Source organism: Myotis brandtii, unplaced genomic scaffold (genome assembly GCF_000412655.1).
Source record: "Myotis brandtii unplaced genomic scaffold, ASM41265v1 scaffold514, whole genome shotgun sequence".
In the NCBI taxonomy this organism is placed as follows: Eukaryota; Metazoa; Chordata; class Mammalia; order Chiroptera; family Vespertilionidae; genus Myotis; species Myotis brandtii.
Window position 1 is genome coordinate 1160224 of NW_005369591.1, and position 25890 is coordinate 1186113.

At 37.4% G+C, this 25890-nt stretch overlaps 1 pseudogene; it reads right to left on the reverse strand.

Annotated features, from left to right (window-relative positions):
* LOC102249266 overlaps positions 1-15415 on the reverse strand; it is a 24811-nt pseudogene extending 9396 nt beyond the window's left edge.
* Positions 15416-25890: the final 10475 nt, after the last annotated feature.

The window sequence follows — 25890 nt, forward strand, 5'->3', positions numbered from 1 at the left end:
AGTGCACAAATTTTTGTGCACCGGGCCTCTAGTATTGTAATAACTATGTATAGTATCAGGTGGGTGCTGGAATTGTCAGGAGGACCACTGTAAAGTATATGATTATCTAGCCACTATGCTGTACATCTTAAACTGATACAGAATAATATTGAATGTAAACGGTATTTGAAAAAAATTCAAAATATCGACAGACTCATAGACAGAGAGCAGGCTGACAGCTGTTGGTAGGGGGGTGGGTATTGGGTAGAGGAGGTGGAAGGATGGGGCAAAATAGAAAACAAAAAAGAAAAACTCATGGACTTAGACAACGATGTGGTGATTGCCTGAGGGAGTGGGGTGGAGGAAATGTAGGAAGGTATAGGTGGTTAGTTACAGTTTTGACATTAAAAAATAATGCTATAAAAAAAGAGATTTCAAGTAGAATAACACTATTGGCAAAACCAATATTTAAGGCTTACATTTAAATTGTTGAACATTTCAAATATAAATGAAATATTAAAAATTACTGTATAACAGAGTTAAATGAAAAGTTCTTTATAGTTTTCATAAAATTAAGTCTCAATTTTTTTACTTCTTGAAACTAAAACATTCTTGTATTTTATTTTCTTGTACTTTCAGGTTCTTTTGTTTTTTGCATGTTATTGATATAAATAAAAATTATATATACATATAAAATTTGAATTTTGTATATGTTCCTTAGTTAAAATTGCTGATAATGTAATTTATATGGAAAAATATCTATTTGCTTGAACTGGTTATCTTAACTTCTTCTTAAGGTTTCATATTGCAGTTTAGGTCTACATCAAATTGAGTATGATCACTCTTTGATTTGACAATGAGTGCTGAGTTTTTAATGTAGTGTCAGGGAACAGATACTTTGAAGCTTACCTTCTTCTTCATATTCTCCATCTCTCTTTGGAATTGTATAACTGATTTCTACAGTAATACATGCATCATTATCTGACATAAGGTTGGTGAAAAATACAAGCACAAATATGACTCTATCCTCTGTTCTTTTGGAACAGACAAAAATAAAACTAAAAGATAATTTGCTATGACTTTATCAGTGATTTATTATAGAGGACCAAGAGAAGCATGAAAATAACTAACTACATAAATATGTAAATAAATAAATACTTCATCTCAAGCATGGGGTGATAAAAATAATTTAATTCAACATAAAATTCATTTTAAATTTTATGATTATTTCTGATAAGATCAAGTGACACTAAAAATCCTATTTTCACTATTTATAATATGGAAATATCAATGTATCATAACAGTGATAAGATACGGTTATAAGTTAACTTGTAAAAGTTAACTCTACCCTAAGCAATAGTTTTAAAACAATTTCAAATGGATGTGCAGCATTTTAGAATGTCTAAGAAAATCTTTGCAATTAAATTACTTAAAAAATTATTGACTATAGTCTCATAATTTAATCATCCTTTTTCAATCTTTCTTTTTAAAATGTAAATGCCCCTCAAACACATATTATAAATATATAAAAATACATAAATATGTATAGACATACAATATATATAATATAAAAATTCCTCTGAACAAGTATTTTCAAGGTTTCTTATATAAGAATTGCACATTAACTATGTGACATGCATGTGCTGGAGATAACTGTAAGAATAATGACTAACACTTGTGTAGCACTTGACAGTTTTCACAGATTATCAAATACTCTCATTTGACCTAAAGAATTTTTAAACCCCTGTTTTATAAAGGAGAAAATGGAGCATCAGTAATACAAATGAGAGCTGTTATATCTCCTTATGATCATGTCAGCCAATGAAGCAGGACATTTGTTCTTCTTTTTATAGTTTCAATTGTTTATTAATGTTAAATTTATGAAAACCATTACCCTTGCCTTCAGCTATGTGTTTCTCGTATTGGTCTATGATAGCAGTTATCACACATTATTGTTTTTCTCATTTCTCTCTGTCTGTTGGAGCTGTATACTACATAAAGACAGGGCCATGCTTTTCTGAGCATCTTATAGAGTGTCAGGCCCATCTTGGCATTTCTACTATCACTTGGTTGAATGTCTGTAATGTGGTTTTCATGTAAGTGTAAAAGTGCTTTGTCTTATTAACATTTTTAAAGTATATTTGAATATATTTATCCTCAAGAGGAAAAGATAACCACTAAGGTATTCTTCAAAGTTATCTGATGCAATTTTAGTTGTGACTGTTTCTTTGTGATATGTTAGCTGCATCTTCCCTGATATCATCTTATGTCTTCTTTTTAAGTGATAAATATCTATTCTAATGTAAGGAATACAGTGTTTTATTTTTGGAAAATGTGAGTAGTGTCATCTCACTGGTACTAATCTCATAATAAATTATTTGTAATTTTGGTAATACCCCCCCACATTCATTTTAACACTTACATATTTTACAATAATTATACATTTTACTTTTCCTCTCTATAATTTTTTTGAAAAAATTTATCTTTGTACTTCTTTCAATAAACAATTATAGGGTATCAACAATACTAATTCTTTCAGGAATCTGAGATATAGCCATAACCAAGCCTTACCCTCCTGGGGTTTACACTCTAGTGGTAATATCAAGTATGAGCCCACTTTTAGGAAAGTGTTGCAAATAGTCAAATTTAAAGACAGAAATTTTAAATAGCTGCTTCAGTAAAATTACAGAAATAACATATGTATAATTTGAATTGGCAGCATATCTGACAGTGTTCATGAATTCATTAATTATAATAGAAAACTAGTTATTCAAGCAAAATAAGGGACAATCTCTTATATTTTTCTCAGTTGACAATATCTGTAATACACAGTTGAGTTTTTTCCAATTTAAATACACACAACACCTTACCACTTGCAAATTTTTATATAAAAAAACCCATCTGTAAAATACTGGCATTGGGACCCTGGCCAGGTGAGTTAGTTGGTTGGAGTGTTGTCCCATACATCAAAAGGTTGTGGGTTCAATTCCCAGTCAGAGCACATACTTAAGTTGTAGGTTCAATCCCCATGGGAGGCAACTGATAGTTATTTCTCTATCACATTGATGTCTCTCTTACTCTCTATCTTCCTCTCTCTCTAAAATCAATAAAACATATCATTGGGTAAGGATAAATAAATAAATATTTAAAAATTTTAACAAAGTATTGTCAAAGTTGAGAATGTATTCCAAGAGTAAGTAGGTGATGATTCAGAACATATAAATCATTGTGGTTTAAAATTTCAAAACATTCTACATAGCAACATAGCAATTATATACAGATCCTTATTTTGTTTACATTATTAAATCCATATTTCATCTAATAGTTCCAACATCTTTAGAGAAGGGAAACTTGTGTACAAATTATCCTGCCCAAGAAAGGTGGATGGTAGTTAAAAGTGCACAAGAATGAACACAGCAGTTTTTCCTCCCTTGTATGTTATCATTATAAAAGAACTGGGGTAAAACTTCATGAATGATAAATGGAAGGTGCTTAAATTGGGTTGGTTCTTTTATAAACATTATACATTGACATTGGCAGTTTTGACAATTACATCTATCATTTCTAGAAATCCATTCCAACATCCTAGCCTGTTTTTTCTAGTGTGAGCAAATAAACAGGGTTTGTAAATATAATAATCAAAGATTGATCTTCTGTGTCACTGTACTGATTAACAATTTCTTATTTACTATAGCTTTTTTACTCCCTATATTATCTGAGAATCAGAATTTACTGAGGCACACTTGTAGATAGCATATGAGAGTGCTTTAATCTTCGCTCACAGGCTTCAAAGGGATCAATATTAGAATTCTAAGTTTGATCATCAAAATGAAATAAAACCCTTTAGGAACACATTGCATACTTTTAACATGTATTTTATTATTTCCATATTGCTTCAATAAAAACAGCTGGTTGAAGATGAAGATAGACCAACTATTTTAATTTTTACACTATTTTAACCTGTGGATAACCTAGACACAATTTTCAGGTTTAAAAAATATTTCCACCTCAAATACATTTTTATGAGTAGAATTATATATAGGTTGAAAAGCAGGTTTTCCTCCACCAAAACTTTAAATGCAATGTTATTTACAGTCATAAAAATTTTTCCCAGAAAGGGTATTATCAATGATATAACAGTAAGTTAAAAGACCAAAGTAATATATATGTACATGTGAGCATTAGAATATCCTGAATTATCTGCTATTTTCAAACTCAGTTTTCTTTAAAATGCTGTGGTAAGCTTCATATTACAATGAGAAGTAAATTCACAAGTCAGGGATGTAGTATGTATTCACAAGTTCCTATTTCACCTGGGTTTCAAACATGTAAACTGGTTCATACCAGATATTCAGTCCAATTTTGTAATTTCTGGATTAATCAGTTGACCTCTTCCAAGATTAAATTCTCCCACTTGCAGGGGTTTCTTTACCCCTATCCTGCCCAGTTTCTAGTCTCTGGATAGAACTGTCTCAAAGCCTGTGTCAGGAAGCTGGTATAGAAAGTCCACACAAAAGATTATCCTTGGCATCCAGCTGTTGGATGTCTCCTTGCCCTGTTGAACTGACCCTATCTCCAGCTCACCTCTGAGTCTGTCCTAGATTTGTGGAAACATTAACACCTCTTCCAAATTCATAGCAAACACAGAAACATTACTGGACCACTTCTAGTGCTCTGTCACTTCCTTTAGGATACAAAGCTGAGGATGCTCCTGTAAGTGGAAAACAGAGCACATGGCTTTTACCCTCCCAAAACCCCTATTTCTCATCCCACTTTTCCAGCTTGGTGGGATGACAGAAAAATTGCCCAAACATCACATTTCTTCTAACTAGATTATATTTCCTCTAAATTCTATTTCCTTTCACTATTTCTTATCTAATCTGAGCCAAGAGGAAATTACATTTGGGTGCAAGGTCTTATACCAGTAACTGTGTCCGTTTTACTTACAATTTAGAGTCAGTCATGGTCTTTGCTTTCAGTGTTACATCAGTGGTCTGCTATTTACACACAGTTAATGCACATTCAGTTAAGCCAAATTAGAGGGGGATGGTAGGGGTCTGGTGGACATGTGGAAATCTAGTAGAGCAGTCTCATACTGTTTCCTATCTCTTCATTTAATATGAATTTATTGAAGATATACTGAAGATCCAGCACTGCACTATGTCACAAGAATGGTATAATGAAAAAGATACACAATTCTAAAGCACTTAGAGTAGAGCTAAAAAAAAAAATTGGATGTTTGCCATACAGTTAAGTGCTTCCTTTATGATATGGATAGTAACCAGGTCTAGGGATTACAGAAGTTGCACTCAATCTCAGCTAGCAGGGTGTGTTTTGTAAGGGTTTTAGGGGAAACAAGTTTAACATTGCTTTGAGCAAGTGACATTTAGGTTGAAACATGAAAAGTGACATGGAAGTTGAATTCTGCAGAATGTATAAGTAATTACCCAAGAAATAAGAGGGGGAAGGTAGGACACAACAAGTGTTTCAGGCATAAGTAATGGCATGTTCAAGTCCAGGAGTAAATGCATGACACTCTGAAGTTCCATTTGGCTGGAGAAGAAATATCAGGCATCCTAAGAGCTTGGACTTTAGAGAATGTTGTATATTACATGACTAACATTCTATTCTCAGAATTCAGAGACCTGAATTTGAATTCTGGTTTCACCATTTACCTTAGCATTGTGACATATTCGCTTCACCATTTTTGTTTCTTCTACAAGTAAACCTATAAATTATATTTATCTTTAAGAAAAACTTCAAACATATTTGAATCCTTAGCAATAAAGTCTTTGAGTACCACCTCTATATACACATTTTATTAATTTATTTATCTATAAATTATATAAGATATTACTTTATGAATATGTTATACACAAAAAAGTTCCAGGTAATATAAAGATAAATAAATGCATTTATTTATTATTAATTAATTTATATTATATATTATATTATTGATATTTTATTTCTATTTGGTACTTAACAACAACAAACTTTCAGAATAAATGCATTATTTATTATTAATTAATTTATATTATATATTATATTATTGATATTTTATTTCTATTTGGTACTTAACAACAACAAACTTTCAGAAATGAAAATATGAGTTATATACTTTTGAAGGACAAGGTTAGTTCCAACTAAATAAATTATCAATAAATTCCCTTACGTCATTAGATTCATAGGATTTCCACTGAAATCACATAAAGGTGAATGAATGCATCATGGACCTTCTCCTTGACTCCTTCCTCTTTATTCCCCACTCATCCCACTGCCCTCTTCTTCTTTACCTCAAGTAGAGATTACTAGTATAGATAATGAGGAAGAGCAGAAGAATTCAGGACAAAATTCTCAAATCTACTTAGGATTTATGACTTCAAGCAGCAAATATATGTAATTACACATTTATATTAACTACTACCTGTTGTCACTGTGTCCATCTGTGTTATATAACCCATCTAAAACAAGCTCAATTTCCACCCTAAATCTTTTCCAAATGTTTTTGATTTCATAGAATTCCTAACATTATAATTTTCTCAAAGCTTTCAGAAATATATTGTTGCTTCTGAAAGATCCCTTCTAACAATTGTACAGACTAAATCATGGTCATTTTCTCCTGTCAAATTGTGACTGACATGACCTCATAATATCGCAGGAGTAGGAATAAACTTAGACTTTAGCTCTTTTAACTAATCATTAGGATTGGTCTAGAACTAATTATCACTTTCCTCTTTTTGATGATTCCACATATGTCATCTAATCTCCCAGGATTATTTGATTTGTTTATATAAAATTCTTTTAAAATTCATCAGTCATATTACCATTTTTTTCAACAAAGAACATACTAAATTCAAATAAGTAATATTTTAAATTAAAAGTTTGATTAATATTAATCACCTTATACCTTATTAATGTATTACATGGTTTTCCACATATGGTTTCCACTTTAATTACATAAATTAGGAATATATTAATTCTTTAAAATAATAAAGCATTATAATAATAACTTGATTATTTTCTTTCTGTCTCTCTTCTAGTGAGTATATTATTAAAAGAACAAAAACAATTGCCTAGTGTAGATAAGAAAAACCAAATAATTTACTGAAGGTGGTGTTATGTAAAAATCCCCTGAATGTGAATTAAAATTTAATTAGAGAAAAGAGAGTAGTAAGTTGGCCTCAGGCAAGGATCATATTTAAAACAAGATCATTAGTAAATGTCAACTGTGCTTTTTTTTAAAGTGGTAGGTTTATCTCTTTTTAAAATTTGAATGCCATTGGTTAATTTGATTTAGAAAATTTGTGATTCCCAAATAGAAAAAAAGTACTCATTAAAAATATTTAAATAATTAAAGTGTCCTTTTTCTATTCCAATATGATATGGTTGAACTAGTGTTTTCAGAATGGCTCTTGGCTTGAATTAGAGGACAATTCCCTGCTCTGCTCCCTCATTATCAAGAATTTTTATAATAACAATTTCATGTTACTGGGCAGAATGCATTTTATAAGAGTTTGACATCATGGCCTCTGCCATAACAGTAAAGAGATGGTAGTATGCACACAAATAATAAAAGCATTAAATTTTATAAATTATGAATGTCATAAAATGAATATTTATTTAAAAAGGGAAAGAAAAATAATTTAAGTAGTGAAAATTCAGCTCGCAGTTCTACTCAATGATTATGTGTACCATTATGAATGTAAAATTAAAGGCATAATTCAGCTCTTGTTTCATTCAAAATTCCCCCTAATGAACATCCAATTCTTCATTCAGTATCAACTGAAGAAACAACAATATATTCTAATGTGGGAAAATTAACTAGGTCGGAAATAATTATAGATTGTTTGTTGAGCTCCAAGGTGGCATTTTTATAAGGAATTTTCAAGGGTTTTTGATTATAGTGATTCTCAATTAGTCTGAAGTCCTAATACCTAAATCCTCCAGAGATACACTACCACTATAATTGATGCAATTTAAATACAAATTTCATTGTTCCCTCCAAGTTTGGCCATACTCACAAATAATGTTAGCACTGCCATATACTCATGGAGCTTTCAGTATGTTATACCCCATTTTAGATTAGTTCACATTGGTAATTGTGGCTGCTTAGTGCTTCTAGGATTTTCTTAGCCAGAATCACTTCATTCCATTTATACCCTTAGATTGTTGTCAGAAATGTTATGGCTTCAGGATTTATTTTATCTGCCCAAGAAGCTAATGTTAAAAGTCATTTTTGCAATACACAATGTATTCTTATATAAAATATATAAGCTGAGCCCCAAATTCCACTGGACTCGATTTGAACAATATCCAATCAATAATTACTGCATCCTTACATTCCAACAGACATTTCAGAATCCCTTTTGCCACAATTTCAAATAAAAATTAAACAAAAATACCTATTCCCAAAAGTAAATCTAATCCTCCTTCAACTGAAATTTCCAGTTGTCAGTTGCTTGTTAAAAACATGGGTAAGAGAATATTTTATTCTTTTGTGAAGTATTCTTATTGATTGGTGCTAGGGATGCAAGGATAATATGCATACCCTGCTCTCTAGGAGTCATAATAAAAGAGTAAAGTATATTGTAAGAGCTAATTTTTAAAAGTTAAATGTTTTCATGGAAGTATGGGAAATGCACCTTGGGAGTCTAGACAAAAAAGAAACCTATAATGTCTAAAGGAATTTGTGATAACTTAGCATAGATACAGTGAGCAACATCTTGATGGGACAAGAGGACTTTTGCCAAACAAGGAGTGAATAGCATCTATGCAGAGGACATAGGCAAAAGTGTGGAGTTGTGAACAAGCATGTGTATCAGAAAATTAGCACAACACAGGATGGGACTGAAGCCTGAGTATTAGAGGGAAGAGTGACAAGAACCAATGCTGTCTACATAGATTGTGACACATAGATCATTGTAAAACTGTAATATTCTTATCAAAATGACAATGATATCTGGGAAGTTTTTAATAAGAGGAAAGGGGTTATGATGCAAGTATTCAGGCAGAATTATGCAGGATGGATCCAGTAGTATAAATAAGATGAACTATTTCTACAATCCAAATAGAAGATGTTAATAGGTGTATCTAAAGTAATTAGTATAGAGATTATGAAGTAGAATCAACAGAACTGCTATTTAGGTAGACTGTAAACAATACTTTTGCTACTTGATAAAGAGGAAGAGAGAACAAGGTTGTGCAGGGAGAAAATGAAAGAAATAAGATGAAAAGGTGGATTTCAAAATACTTAAACTTAGGATACCCAGGTAAAGATATATATCCAGTATATAGTTGGAATGACCTCATAAGGCTATTTTCAATTTTATACAATACTAGAGGCCTGGTGCACAAAAATCATGCACGGGGGTGGGGGTATCCCTCAGACTGGCCTGCGCCATCTCACAGTCCGGGACCCAATGGGGGATGTCCACCTACTGGCTTAGGCTCACTCCCCATGGGGATCAGGCTTAAGCTGGCAGTTGGAAATTTCTCTGGCAGTCCTGGACCCCTTGCTTCTTACTGCCCGCCTGCACACTGCTCCTTGGCACTCAGATGGCTCCCGCCACCGCTGCTGCGCTCACCAGCCATGAGCCCGGCTTCTAGCTGAGCAGTGCTCCCCCTGTGGGAGCACACTGACCACCAGGGGGCAGCTCTTGTGTTGAGTGTCTGCCCCCTGGTGGTCAGTGTGCATCATAGGAACTGGTTGTTCCACCGTATGGTTGCTTAGGCTTTTATTATATAGACTAGAGGCCCGATGCACAAAAATTTGTGCACTCGGAGGGTCCCTCAGCCCAGCCTGTGCCCTCTCGCAGTCTGGGATCCCTCGGGGGATGTCCATCTGCTGGCTTAGGCCCGCTCCCTGGGGGATTGGGCCTAAGCTGGCAGTCAGACATCCCTCTAGCAGCCCGGAAGCCCTCAGGGGATCTCCACTTGCCAGCGGGGAGTAGGCCTAAGCTGCAGTCGGACATCCTTAGTGCTGCTGAGGCAGGAGAGGCTCCCACCACCACCGCTGTACTGGCAGCCATCAGTCTGGCTCCCTGTGGGAGCACACTGACCACCAGGGGGCAGCTCTTGTGTTGAGTGTCTGCCCCCTGGTGGTCAGTGTGCATCATAGGAACTGGTTGTTCCACCGTATGGTTGCTTAGGCTTTTATTATATAGACTAGAGGCCCGATGCACAAAAATTTGTGCACTCGGAGGGTCCCTCAGCCCAGCCTGTGCCCTCTCGCAGTCTGGGATCCCTCGGGGGATGTCCATCTGCTGGCTTAGGCCCGCTCCCTGGGGGATTGGGCCTAAGCTGGCAGTCAGACATCCCTCTAGCAGCCCGGAAGCCCTCAGGGGATCTCCACTTGCCAGCGGGGAGTAGGCCTAAAGCCACCCTGCGGGGACCCTCACCCCATGAGGGAATGGCCATCCTGGGTGAGGGGCTGATGGCTGTTTGCAGGCTGGCCACGGCCCCCAGCCACCCAAGCTCCCAGTGGAGGCTGGCTGGAAGCAGGTATCTGGGATTTATTCATCTTCTATTATTGAAACTTTGTTGCCTTGCGCTGAGGCCACAGCCGGCCAGGGCAGGTGGGAAGCTTGGCTTCCTCCATTGCCAGGGCAACCAAGCCTCCTGCTTTCTCTAGTTCCGTGGCTGCCAGATGCCATCTTGGTTGGGTTAATTTGCATATAGTCGCTCTGATTGGCTGGTGGGCATGGCTTGGGGCATAGCGGAGGTGCAGTCAATTTTCGTGTTTCTCTTTTATTCGATTAGACTAGGGCCCAGTGCATGAATTCTGTGTGGTCCCTTTGCCTGGCTTGCGGGGATCAGTGGACCTCCGCACTGCCACAGCCTGGCCTTACCCGCCAGCTCATCAGACTCCAGCCTACTGTCCGCTTCGATCTGCACAGCATGAAGTAGTGCGGGAAGCAACAGGCAGCTGGGGAGGAGCCTGAGCCCGGGCCAGGTGCCACGCCACTCCTGCTCATCCTGGCCCCGCTGTGCCCATCCTAGGGTGATACTGGCACACCCATGATCACACAGCTGCCTCTTATCATTGCAACCTCGTTCCTCATGCAGGAACTGGAGAAGTGGCTGCAGGCTCATGCCCAGTCAGTCCGGATGCAGGTCCTGATCCCGGTCCCGGTCCATATGGGGGAGGGGCGTGTAGGGGGAGTGTCCATGGGTGAGGCTTTCTACCCCGCAGCTGCACTTTCCAGCCAGCCATGAGCCCAGTGTCTGGTGCCCGTTGGTGAGCTGAGCTGCGTTCCTGCTGTGGGAGCTCACTGACCACTAGGGGAAAGCTCCTGCATGGAGCGTCTGCCCCCTGGTGGTCAGTGCACATCATAGCTACTGGCCGGTCATCCGGTCATCCAGTCATCCAGTCGTCTAGTCGCTTAGGCTTTTATATATATAGATGGATATTAGAAAAATATTTAGCTGGAATTTTAATGCTCACTTACAAATGTTTTTCATATAAAATACTCTCTATAAATCACCATGTATAAGTCATTCATGGCAAACAGTTGCTATATTATTTCAAGCAGAAAAATATTTTAAAAGTTTATATTTAACTAGAGTTTTCCTTTCTTTAAAATGGCATTATGCCCTGGCCAATATGGCTCAGTTGGTTGAAATGTTGTCCTGTGCAACAAAGGATTCTGGGTTCAATTTCTGGTCAGGGTACATATCGAGATTGCAGGTTTGATCCTCAATTATGATGGGCATGGGAGGTAACTGATAGATGTATCTCTCTCTCCCCCACCCTTTCTCTCCCTGTGTCTCTCTCTTTCTCTCTCTCTCTCTCTCAAATAATAAAATAAAATGGCATTATGTTAAGTACTGTTCCACAGATCAATAACTTTGTGAGTGCTCAGGGAAATACGTAAGCAATTAGGAGACTAATATTCTGAAGAAAGTAAAAGTCCCAGAAACCATGATCAGTTAACTGCCAAGCAAAATAGAGACAGACTCATAGATAGAGAGCAGGCAGCCAGCTCTGGTTGGGAGGAGGGTATGGAGGGATTGAGTGAAAATTTTTTAAAAAGAGAGAGAGAACTCATGGACAATAGTGTGGTGGTTGCAGAAGGAGAGGGATTGGGGAGGTAAAAAAGGTCATAGAGGGGATAAATGTGATGGGAAAAATAGAATAAATTTAACAAAGAAAGATTAATAGGATAACCCTAAGAAACTATACAAAAAAATAGCATTTTTAATACTTCTCTAGCTATCTATATTTTATATTGTCCTTGTTAAATTTTTGTTAATTTTCTAAAGGATTTTATACTAGGAAAGCTGTAATATAGAAGTTATATGCATCAAGATGAACTAGTTTACACTATCATAAAATATACTCTTCTCAGTTGCTTAGCACAGCTAAAATTATTTTCTCACTCACACAAAGTCCACTGTGGGTAAACAGAAAATGTCCCCCTTCTGAGGATATAGCTATCCAGACAACTCTCACGGTAGTCTGAAATTTGCAATCCCAATCTGTGGTCTCCTATGTTGCCCAGGTAGGAAAAAGAAAGACCAAGGAGAAAAATGGTCTGAAACAGGTACATATCAGGAGTAACTCTTCACTTCCACTTATCTTTTGGTTTCCTAGAACACAATCACATGTACATAATCCAGTTGCAACACATGCTAGACAATATAGAGCAGTACATTGATATTTAATGAGCATAATTTATCTCTGACAGAGACAGTTATAGATAGGTGAGCATGGTGTTAGGTGTTTCAATAATTCCTTAATTGCTTCCAATGGAATTAGATAATACTAGAAATATGGACTCTTTAATTAACAGAGAGATTCAGTTTTTGCTTGTAGAGATATTTTTGAAGAGCATCAAGCAATAAGGTTCTCAAGGAAAAGTGGAAAATTCAAACTGTTCACGTTGTTATTTTTAACTATTATATTCAGGGGATTTTTAAAATTAGAAGAATCTATTTAATCTGCTTACTTAAGTACTGAGGAAATTTAAATTCAGAAAAAAAGAGAAACTTATTCTGTGTCACACAGTAATTTAGTGACATGGGATTAGCATCCAACTCTTGATTTCTCATCTAGTAATCTTTTACACTGCACAGTACTGTATCTCTTTAGAAGATTAATTCATTCTCTATCTGGAAATATACAAAATTTCAGCATTAGTAGAAATGATGGCCTAGACTATCTAGAATCACAATGCATAAAAATTTGTCTTTTTCTATCATTATTGTAAGAGTTTACATTCATTTGGTCATTTCCTAAAACAGGTATCTAAGGGAAAAAAATCAAATAATTAAATCACCCAGTTACTCTGACAGACAGGAAATAAAATTTGAGAGCCCAGTAAGGTGTCATACTTGGATTAGACTTGTACATTTGGTTTCTTTTTTTTAATTTTTTTAATTTCAAATCTGAAGCAGTACAAAACTCAGAAGTTCCACTTAGGTGCAACAAACATGGATATGATGCTAAGAAACTCTAGTTTTTCCATAAGTTGAATAAAATTTAAGTTTGACAGCACAGTAATCCTTAAAGCAACAATCCTGAAATTTCAACATGGCCTTGTATATTGTTAAATAAGCAAGGCTAGAATGAGCTATAGAGTTTTTGTTTTTAAGAATATACTGAGTGAGATGACAATTACAAGAAGTGAGTTGAACGAAAGGTGTGTAAGCTTGAAATAAACTACATGGGTAAAATTTTGATGCCATAACCAATCCATATGGCCCCTTGTTTTATTAAGATGACTAGATTCTCTGGAGGATAAAAAGGGGACTTCTCCCAGCTTACCCTATCCATAAGTTATTACTGTTCAATTTCTACTAAAGCTTGTGTTATAATAAGCTACCTTTAGGTAAATGCTCTTGCCTAGAAGAGGACTGCAATTCTGTTAATATTGGAGCCAGGAGGGGGGAATTGACATTAAAAATCTAGGTCAAGAATCTATAGGATGGGGAAAAAAAGATATAGGATAGATCACATTAAAATACTGAGTTGTACAGGGACTTAGGAACAAAGTTAAGAGCAGAAAAAGATCTTTTGACTAAAGTAGGAAGGACAGTATAAAAATATTTACAAAAAAGGTTCAGAATAAAGGAATATTTACAGAATGTTAAACTATTAATCTGCAGCCATAATAAGGCCCCTTCGAGTTCCCAACACCTCTGCTTTCTTCTCCTTTCGTTGTTGCTCATGTTTCTTCCGTTGCTCCTCCCTGGTCTGAAGACGAGGTTGTTTGTAAGTTTTCTTGTGGAAGCTAACTCTGCTTACATGCTCATTCAGAGACTTATTTTCTTTAGACTGTCCCCATGGTTTCAGTTTTCCTTTGTGTGGCTCATAGTTGAGGGGATGAGACAAACTTGCTTTGAGATCAAAAACTGGTTTCTTGTTGGAGACTGGAGTCTGTGCTGCTTCAGCTGAAAACTTGAATGGGGTAATAACAGTAGCAGAATCCCTCTTTGTGGCTTTTAACTTGTTTGTCCCAAGCACAGCCTGGCCTTTTGGGGTGTTCCCAGATATGGACACATGTGGAGACTTTCTGGCTGGAGTCTTGGTCAGTGAAGCTTGTATTCATTATCTTTAGTAGCAGCTGAAAACCTGACATTCATTTTAGTTGCTGAGAGAGTGGAATGCTTGACCGACCTCTTCATATACAAGGTGCTCAGATCTGCAGCACCCTGGGCCCGGCCTTGTGAGCGCTGCTGGCTTGAGGGAGTACAAGCCATAGAAAATCTTTGGAGACCCACTGGAGTTGCCACCACTTCCTTAGTTATGGACCGCTTCTTCAGTTCATTAAGTGAATTGTGTTGTTCAAAATTTTTCTTTTTTCTCTTAATATATTGATCAATGGACTCCATTTTCTTAAAATGGGCCTCATGAAGCTTCTTAAAGTTTGGAGTACTGGTTGCAATTCTTTTATTTTTTCCAGATTTAGAAAACCCATCTGTGTAGACAGACTTCTTTCTTTCTGAAGGTAGCTTTGAATCTTCATTACCATTTATTCCACTATTTCCCGAGGACACTGCATTCTCGTTTCCTTGTCTCTCATCTGGTGGAGATGGAATTTCTGCAACAGGTGTGAGAGCCTGGTTTTCCTGCTTTTCTTGATTCTGGAACTCAGTGGGATCACTTGTTTTTATCTCTGAATGATCCTGCTGGGAGTCAGGATTGCTCTGGACAGTCCTGAGCCTTCTCCTTTTCTTGGTGACATAGCCAGCTGGTTACCACTCAGCATGTTTCTGACTGCTGATCTGCAGCTCAGTCTCATTACAAGAGGATGCAGAAGTTTTTGCTTTCATCCTGATTTCCATTTTCTTTTCTTGCTTCCCGTTTCAGGTGGGCTTTCAAGGCTTTTAACAGCTTGTCTGCCCTCAGGTTAGCCCAGAGGCCCAGACTCTTGGCCAAGTTCTGCAAGTCACTGTATTTGAAGGAGTCCAGATCCTCGAGGGAGGGGATGGTCATCCCTATCTGCAATCCAGGCAACCAGGCGAAGCACCCTCCAACCTCCGGCGCGCGGTTCAAAACTCAGGCGCACTCTAGTCGTTGACCCAGCCAAGATTTATACACAGTTTAAATTCTACATTTGGTTTCTTAAAGCTTCCTCTTACACTTACATAGTACAATCACCTTTTTATTTATGTGTGTATTTATCCATGCAGCAATAATTTGTGTGTCTTTAACTACATAATCCCAAGAATTAAGAATAAATAAGAGACCAGGTTCGATTCAGACCAAGGGCACATGCCTGGGTTTCCGGCTAGATCCCCAGTAGGGGGCGTGCAGGAGGCAGCCAATCAGTGATTCTCTCTCATCATTGATGTTTCTATCTCTCTCTCCCTCTCCCTTCCTCTCTAAAATCAATAAAATATATTTTTTAAAAAGAATAAAAAAGAATAAATAAGAGAGATAGTGGCTGCTCTCCAAAAACTTGTCCTTATAAGTGATGAGCCAAAGAGCCAGTATATGCTGAGAGTGGGAGCAACCTGAAACATGAAACCAGGAAACCTTCATTCTAACTCTGCTTCTGTCACTGATCTTTTGTCAAATTCCTCAATCTATCTTGAGTTGTATTCCCCCAGAGAAGAAAAGATGAGTGGATCTGCGGATCTTTAGCCTGAACCAATAACCTTACCACCCCACTCTTCAGCTCTTTTTTTCAATTCTTAGTCATAATATTTTTCCACATTTTTCAAACATCACTCAATTTTTACTTGAGTTAATGAGTAAATGTTTACATATTACAAATCAAAGATTACTGTGACAAATAAAAACAAAACAATACTTTTTACTTCAATTAGTCTCCAACAAAGGGAAAAACTTGTTCTCTCTCTCTCCCTCCCCTTCCCTCTCTCCCCTTCCCTCCCTCTTCTCCCTCCTTATTCTTCCTTCTCTACCTCTCTTACTGTCTTCCTCCCTTCTCTCTCTATCATTTGTTCATCATTTTGCTTCGGCCATAGTTCATTACTGACATCAAGTGTGCTATTGAAAATATCTGGGATTTAATTTGTATAAAAGTGCATGAGAAGGCAAAAATAATTTACAATTGCCATTAACTTGTGAAATTTCACAAATTTTACTTCTAGAATTTACCCTTTGAATATAAATGAGGCAAGCTCAGTGACTTAGATATAATGATATACTCAACATCATTTTTAACATGAAAAAAATGTGGTATAATTACATGATGAAATGCTATGCTTATGGCTTGAAAAATATTCTTGATTTATATTGTAGTTAAATACATACTATAAGCAATATATATAATTTAATAATATTTTAAATGCATATACACAGACATACATGCCTGAAAGGATAAATATGTTAATAGAGTGAATTTCTGGAGGAGAAATTGCATTTGCTTTTAATTTTATTATTTGTACATTTTTATTATGAAATGCAGTATATTTGCAACTGGGAAAAAATAACTCATAAGCATAAAACTTGAGCTTACAAAACATATGCCATAGATTTTATATGGGGTAATGTTTATAGATCTGTGGCATTAAATATGCATTATAATGTAAAAAATATAGCAAATAAATAAAAATTATTGAACTCTGCTAGTAAAGTGATAAAGACTTTAAAATATTTTCTAGAGAAACATGTGCACTTTGGACTGGACTACCAGGAATTGTAGCATTTCTGGTTCCCCTTTACCAAGTTCGAGTAGCATACTCCAGTCATTGAGATAAATAAAAAGTCTTCACTATTTCTAAATGGTCAAGTGTTGGGAACCATGGCTACAGAAAAATTGCATCAATGAAAAAAGATCAACTGGCCATATTTACAAATGGGTTTGTCAGTAAGCTGTGTGCATAACAATGATAGAAGGTGCTACAGATCAAAACTAATTTCAACTGATCTTGTCTATGTCCTTGAGTTGAAGCATCATTCCATGAAAATTTATACATGCCTACTACCTTAAAACTCAGTTAGTTCAGAACTTTAGGTTTTAATTGGATCACTTTTCAAAACTCCCTCTGTGACCTTGGATGTCACTTTGCTTCACTCTCCTGGCAGCACTTTACTTTTCTGAATCTTTGCAAAGTTAAGCTAATGAAAATTCTATCTCTAAAATTCCAATGTTAATTGATTTATTGATTGATTCATGAATATATTCATAATTTTTAACAGGAGCTACAGAGGCAAAAAATTAAGCAACAACCTTTACCCTAATCAAGGTCACAATACATAAGAGGTTATAAATATGAGTTACCTAAGAGTATTACTGAAGTAAATTCTTAATTGCCTTTATGCTTTACTGTCAGAATGATTAAATAAAAATGGTTCACGAGCAGAGATCATAATTTTAAGAAAATAGGTCTCAGAAATGTGGGATATAAAAAAAGATCCAGCAGGTAGAAAAATGATACCTCCAAATCAACTGGTCTAGCTTAGATTGAAATTAAAAAATTGGACTCTCCAATGACAATCCATTTTCTATAATTACATTGCCCAGATGTCTTTAGATTGGTGCTCTTTCTATGTGCTCCCTTACTATTTCTACTATTACTATACTCAACACTATTATTTTTTTAAAGTTTCCATCCTAACTAAACTGTAAGTGATGAGAGAGAAGGCATGTCTACATTGAAGATGATTATATACACAATATATCAACAGCTTTTAGGTACTTTATCTTGCATTGTTTTATTGTGGCCCATTATTTTATGTATATATATATATGTTTGTGACCTCTTTTATGCCATGGCTTTCCACTTTATTTTACTGTTCTTTGTACAAACATTGATAGTGAAGAATTGTTAAGACAGGAAAGCAAGCTTCACAGGCAAAAACAGCAGCAATGCATTGGCCATTATATTCTCTTTCATATTGGTTCTCTAGGCACAGCAGTCTTGTTCTCTGCCTTCCATACTTAGGACTATTGCTGTTTCTACCCAACCTTAGGGTGAGTGAAGATATTATTGGAAACTTGACAGGAAGCAGTAGAGCCTTGCTGAATTCCTCTCTATTCCAACCTCCCCCCAAAAGAAGCCCACTGCTTGATAATTATATATATACTAGAGGCCCGGTGCACAAAAATTTGTGCACTTGGGGGGGGGGGTCCCTCACCCCGGCCTGCACCCTCTCGCAGTCCCGGAGTCCCCGGGGGATGTCCGACTGATGGCTCATGGGGAGCGGGCCTAAGCCATTAGTCAGGCATCCTTAGTACTGCTGTGGAGTACTGCGTTGAGCATCTGCCCCCTGGTGGTCAGTGTGCGTCATAATGACTGGTCATTCTGCTGTTTGGTTGATTTGCATATTAGCCTTTTATTATATAGGGTTGGAACTTATATTGACTTACAATTTTTTTCTTTCTAGATTGTAAATTAACAGAGGGTCTCAGTTCACCATTTGGAGTTGCTAACTCTTAATTAATGCCCTTGTAGTAAATGATCAAGAAAGTATTGTTGATTTTAATAAAACATTTTGGAGAGGAAGTGTGGGTTGAAGGTTGAATCGTGAAGAAAAGTTAGTATAATCTTGAAGAAATACAGAGTAAAACATCCCATAAGCCAAAGGGTTAGGTTAGGGGACTGCATTCCATGGTCAAGAGAAAAGCCTCAATTATGAGAATAGGCAATCATTTAGTCAACAAGTAATTTATATGCCATCTAGTCAACGGATATAGTGATAAGCAAAATTAATGGGCCCCTGCCCTTCTGGTATTTATAATCTCCTGGCAGAACATAGTTTTGTTTTGTTTTATTTTGTTTTGTTAATCCTCGTCCGAGGATATTTTTCCATTGATTTTTAGGGATAGTGGAAGAGAGGGAAAGACAGAGAGAAGCATCAATGTGAGAGAAACAAATCAATTGGTTGCCTCCTGCTAGAGCCCCGACCAGGGCCTGGGCCAGGGAGGAGCCTGTAACCGAGGTCCGTGCCCTTGACACGAAACCGGGAATCAAAACCGGGACCCTTTGGTCCACAGGCCGACGCTCTATTCACTGAGCAAAACTGGCTAGGGCCAGAACATAGTTTTAAATAAGTTTTTCAAATGTTGTAAGAGCTAAGGAAACTATTAGGTTCTCTGCAGCACATGTATATAGGCAGGGACTCCTAGCCTGTTCCAGGGGAATCAGAAACTTTCCAAAGGATAGCTGAAGCTTGAAGGATAAAGAGAAATTAGGTAGGGTTTGCGAGGGATCAGGACAGGCTGTTTCAGGCAGACAGGGGCTGAGCAAGGTGGTTCTTTCCATGGCACTGAATGATTAGGATGATGGGGTATGGAGTGTACAGTATAAGGGGTGGTTGGTAGAAACTTAGCTTAAAAAGGAAGTGAGATACATAGGATAAGGGCATGGGGAGATATCAGATTTGTGTTTTACAAGAATTGGCCGCCATCTTGGCTGACAGTTAATTTGCATAAGGATATGCTGATTAGCCAATGGGAAGGGTAGCAGTCGTGCACCAATTACCATGTTTCTCTTATTAGTGTAGATATATTCCATCTTAATTAACTTAAAATGTTATCATGAAAAATCTCTTCTTTAACTTCAGAAAGAATGCTTTGACATCCTATATAATAAAAGCCTAATATACTAATTGTGTTGTTATCTGGTCTGTTGTTCAACCAATCAAAGCATAATACGCTAATGATATGCTAAGGCCACTCAACTGCTCACTATGATGTGCACTGACCACCAGGGTCAGATGTTCTGACCCGTAGGTTAGCTTGCTGCTGGGGTCTGGCTGATGGGGACTGAGCGAGACAGGCTGTACACATCCTGGAGCCCTCCCACAGTCCCTCCCTGGCTGGCCAAATTTCTGCATCCCTCCCCGGCCCCAATCGTGCACCAGTGGGGTCCCTCAGCCTGGCCTGCACCCTATCACAATCCAGGATCCCTCAGGGGATGTTGGAGAGCCGGTTTTTGCCCGATCCCACAGGCCAATTAATTTAATAGCCTATATAATAAAAGGCTAATATGCAAACCAACCAAACAGCAGAACAACTGGTTGCTATGAAGCACATTAACCATCAGGGGACAGATGCTCAATGCGGGAGCTGCCCCCTGATGGTCAGTGTGCTCCCACAGGGGGAGTGCCATGGCAGCGATAAGGATGTCTGCTAAGGATGTCTGGGGAGCGGGCCTATGCCATCAGTCAGATATCCCCCTGAAGGCTCCTGGACTGCAAGAGGGCACAGGTCAGGCTGAGGGACACCCTGTCCCTCCCCCCCCCCGCATGAATTTTGTGCACTGGGCCTCTAGTATCAAAATAATTTCTTTTCATTGTGATGTCAGAAGCACGTTTTTTCACTAACTGAGAATTTTGGTTATTTATTTTACTTTATTATACTAAAGAAGTAAATTTTTGTTTATTAAGTGTTTTTACATATGAAGTATTTTTAAACATAAGAAAATTGTGATATAACAAGGACATCATCCTATCTAATAAAAGACAAAAAGGGTTATTGACCGTACCTTTGCTCCGCTTCCCATTGGCTAATCAGGGCAATATGCAAATTAACTGCCAACAAAGATGGCGATTAATTTGCATACTAGGCTCCAAGCAACGGAGCGAAGCCAAACGTACCCGAAGCCTGCCGAGCAGCGAGGCCTCACGGCCCTGGGATCAGCGGAACTGGGAGGCCTCATGCCCCCGGGATCAGGGGAGCCATGAGGCCTGATGGCTGGCGGGGGGCTCTGGCTGGAGCCCAGCCAGAGCGAAGGCCTGGGTTCCGGGTGCCAGAGGAAAACTGGTGCCAGCAACCAAGGGAAGGGAAGGCCTATTGCACGAATCTCTTCGTGCAACAGGCCTCTAGTCTTTATATATAAGTTATATTACTTCAATCACTGAATCTCACTTTTGTCACATTACAATGTGCTTTTTTGTCAACCTTTTAAAATACATGTTTTCGTTCTTATAAACTTGTGTTATGCTCTATTAATCAGTAACTTTTATGGAAGATTTATATTTTTTAGGTAACATATTTTCAAATAAAACTACCCACATAGTAATGGAATTTAGAGTAAATGAAAGAATAATTTGGTGTGGTTTTGAATTAGCTAAAAGGAATTTAGAACATCATGTTTTATAAATTTTTGAGATATCAGAGTAACTCATTAAGTCAAAAAATTAAAGAGCATTTCTGAGTGAACTGCTCACATTGCTTTTGACTTTTCCATCTTCATTAGAAAGATAGAAATATATCACAAAAAGATAGCAAATCACACATATCTGTATTTCCATTATTATCCAGTTAATTGTGCATTTATGTAATTTATGTTAGGTAGTCTTTATAATGACACTATATAAAAATGTGTGAGGCAATACATAAGATTTTTTTAAGTAAGTAGAAAAAAATACATATGCTATTGAAATCTTACACTTATTTGTAGCAAACCACAGGTAAGATATCCAACCATCCTTTTCCTAACAATTTCTTTAGTTTTAGAAATGCAGCTGAAATAAATGGAGTTTTGTATTCATGCTGCATTCTTCAGTGTAATGTGGGCAGAGAGCACCCTCTACCTTCTCCTGATTAAATAGCAACCCTAACCTGGAAGAAAGGAAATGATGGTTCTATGTGGATATTTTGCTCAGAAAACCAGAAAGGATTTGTCTATAAGGTTCATTAATTTGGGGCCTCTATTGACAATAACGCATATTCAGGATGCCACCCTTGTGATATGCTCAAAGGAACTCCACACAGTCTAGAAGCAGAATACCTGCTCTGAAGTTTCCCACTTTTTCTCAATTGAATGGGCACAGCCACCCCAAGAGGGGAGAATGCAGCTTTGAAAAATAACACCTTTGTTATTCCAAGTGTTAGAGATGAAGCTGAGTTTTCAGATGGCCTCAAGGTTTGTGCACCCTTCACCAAACACAGATGAAAACTGAGCTCTTTGAACTGCTTTAAAAATCTGTTACTACGTATTGCTATGGGTCTGTGAAGCAATCATTGCTAACTTCTGACTGCCTGTAATTTTCATGGCTATGAGATGGCAAGAAATGAAATAACTTCATTTTACAAATAAATGGCTTAAATGCCAGAGAGGGAAGACCCATCATCTAAAAAAGATTTAATCTTAACTATGGTAATTCTAAGTGGTGGTCTTTTAAAAAACAAAACAAAACATGGCTTAAATATTAACATTGTAAACAAGTCATAGAACATGTGGATAACATTAATTCATTCACATTATCCTACTGATAATTTTTTTAGTAAACTCCTCACTGATTTCCATAGTGGCTGTACCAACCAGTCTGCATTCCCACCAGCAGTGTGCTAGGGTTCGCTTTTCTTCACATCCTTGCAAGCACTTTTTGTTAGTTGATTTATTGATAGTAGCCATTAAGGCAGGTATGAGGAAGCACCTCATTGCGGTTTAATTTGCATCTGATGATTAGTGATGTTGAGGATTTTTTCATATAACTCTTGGCAATTTGTGAGTCCTCTTTGGAGAAGTGTCTATTCTGGTCTTCTGCCCATTTTTTGTTTGTTTGTCTTCCTTTTGTTGAGTTGTATGAATACTTTGTATATTTTGGGTATGCTTTTTATTTAAAACATAAGAGCAGGAATTAGGGCAGGGGAAGGAAAAGCAAGGTTATTCATGTGGTCAGTTTTCTAGCTTACTAGGGGTTTTCTAAAAGAGGAATTTTATAACATGTTAATTATTGTGTAAATATCACAAAAATTCTGTGTATGTTCCTGTATGTAATTCCAAATGAACTTTGCTCCCTAGATATATCCATTATCTAATGTGACTTTCTCCTTTTGCTTGTATTGAAAATGCTCCTAATTAAAAATAAAATTGCACATATTTCAAGTTCAAAAATAAAATAATTAAATCAAATTAAAAATAAAAGGGGAACTTCATGGGTAAGAGCAACATCAGTGCTTATGTAGTAGCTGTGCCATGCATCTAGCAATATGATTATTTGTGACGGATGTATTTGAAACAAAAGCTTAATCAAACATGCTACTGTATTTTATACCTAATTTCCAGCTTTCAATTTTGTATTTAGCTGAGCATCCAGAAAAGCTACCATAGTTACTGGCAAAACTTGATTATTTATCCCCCAGGGGAGTCTACTTTGAAACATATGTGATTGGTTCAGAGAAAGGAAGAGAAGTGAAGTACCGTATATATGGCATTCTGAGCTAAAGGTGAAGTAAAGCTCCTGACACTTCAGAAAGGAAGAAGGACATTGCAGGACAATAAGAGAAGATGTTCAGTAATTAGAATTTTTCCCTGCCCTATATATAGGTCATAAAATTTTATCTCTGATGATAATTCTTATTATGGGAAAGACCCAAAATATAAATTCGTTAAGGAAGACATAAATGTTTCCCATGGACTCCAAGGGTCTCAGTTGCCTTCACCTCAAAAATAACAAGTCTTGCCCTAGCCAGTTTGGCTCAGTGGATAGAGCGTCGGCCTGCGGACTGAAGGGTCCCAGGTTCAATTCCTGTCAAGGGCACATGCTTGGGTTGCGGGCTTGATCCCCAGTGGGGGAAGGGAAGTAGGCAGCCAATCAATGATTCTCTCTCATCATTGATGTTTCTATCTCACTCTACCTCTTCCTTCTTCTCTGAAATCAATGAAGAAATATATTTAAAAAAATAACAAGTCTTGGGGTGACTCATTCTGAACCCTTACAATAGTGACCCAGTTTCATTCTTTTGCATGTGGCTGCTCGGTTTCCCCAGCACAGTTTATTGGAGACTAGAGGCCTGGTGCATGAATTTGTGCATGGGTGGGGTCCCTCAGCTTGGCCAGCGATTGAGGCCTATTGGAGGGCCAGCTGGCTGGGACCCTGGGAGGTTGGCAGGCCTGGGGGAGAAACCACAGGAGGTTGGTTGGCCAGGGGAGTGCGTGGGAGGGGTTGTGGGAGGTTGGCTGTGGAAACCCACTGATCACCAGGAGGCAGCTCCTGGGTTGAGCGTTTGACACCTGGTGGTCAGTGCGCATCATAGTGAATGTTCTACCAGTCATTCCGGTCATTCCAGTCATTCGGTCTTAACAGTAGCTTAGGCTTTTATAGATATAATCTATAATAATAAAAGCATAATATGCTAATTATACTGGACATCCTCCCGGATGTCCTTCCGGGACAAAGCTGGACTGCAGCTGCGGGATCGAGGCAGCCACGGCAGCTGCAAGGGAGGGATCCAGGCAGCCACCCATGGCTGCAAGGGAGGGATCGAGGCAGCCTTGGCTGCAAAGGCCTACTCTTGCATGAATTTTTGCATCAGGCCTCTAGTATATAAATACTGTACTTTCCTCATTTAACATTCTTGGTTCCTTTCTCCTAAATTTATGACCTTATATGTGTGGGTTTATTTCTTGGCTCTCTATTCTTTTCCATTGATCTATGTGTCTGTTTTTATGCCAGTACTATACTGCTTTAATTACTATAGCTTTATAATATAGTTTGAAATCAGGGAGTGGGTTGCCTCCAACTTTGTTTGGCTTTCTCAGGATTGCTTTGGTTAATCAGGGTTTTATATGGTTCCACTCAAATGTTAGGTTTGTTCTATTTTTGTGAAAAAATGACATTGGAATTTTGATAGAGATTGAATTGAATCTGTTTAGCACTTTGGGTATGTTAAAAAACAAAATTCAACCAAGTAAATTTAAAGATCTAATTACCTTTATTAAGTGATTCATGAATCAGGCAGCATCCTATCTGGCAACTAAAAGGGAGCTCCTCAGGGATATAGAAAATAGGAAGAAGGACCAAGAGCTATTAACAAACCAAAAAAAGAAATGATTATTTGGGGACCATTACATCTTTTCTTTGGGGTAAGAGGTGGGGAAGGATTTAAATCATACAGCTTCCCTCTTCTTTCTCTGGGGGATGGGGAGGGCCCATGTGACAGATAACCTTGCTGGTGTTTGACCAGAAAATTCAAGACTGGTTGATTAAAATTAAGCTTCTGGAAGATGTTGAAAATTCCATTAAGTCCAGCATGAAATTTATATTTGGCATCATGGGCTTTTAGCTCCAGTGATGTGACGCTGGGCCTGTGGTTTTATCTTTAACAGTAGTATGGACATTAACAACCCTAATTCTTCCAATCCATAAGCACAGAATATCTTCCCATTTTCTTATTCTTTAAAGTATTACAAATAGTAGTACATAAGTCTCCTTTTTACCCAATTGACTTCCCCCCCACCTACCCCACCCTCTGGCACATGACCTCACCCCATTAGTGTCAGTGTCCATTTGCTTATATGCATGCATACAAGTATTTTGGTAGATCTCTTAACCCCCCCCCCAAAAAAAAAACCCTCCTCTACCTTCCCACAAAGTTTGAAAGTCTGTTTCATGCTTCTTTATGTCTATATCTATTTTTGTTTACCGGTTTATGATGTTCTTTATATTCCACAAATGAGTGAGATCATATGATATTTATTTTTCTCAGACTGGCTTATTTCACTTAGCATAATGCTCTACAGTTCCACTCATGCTATTAAAAATGGTAA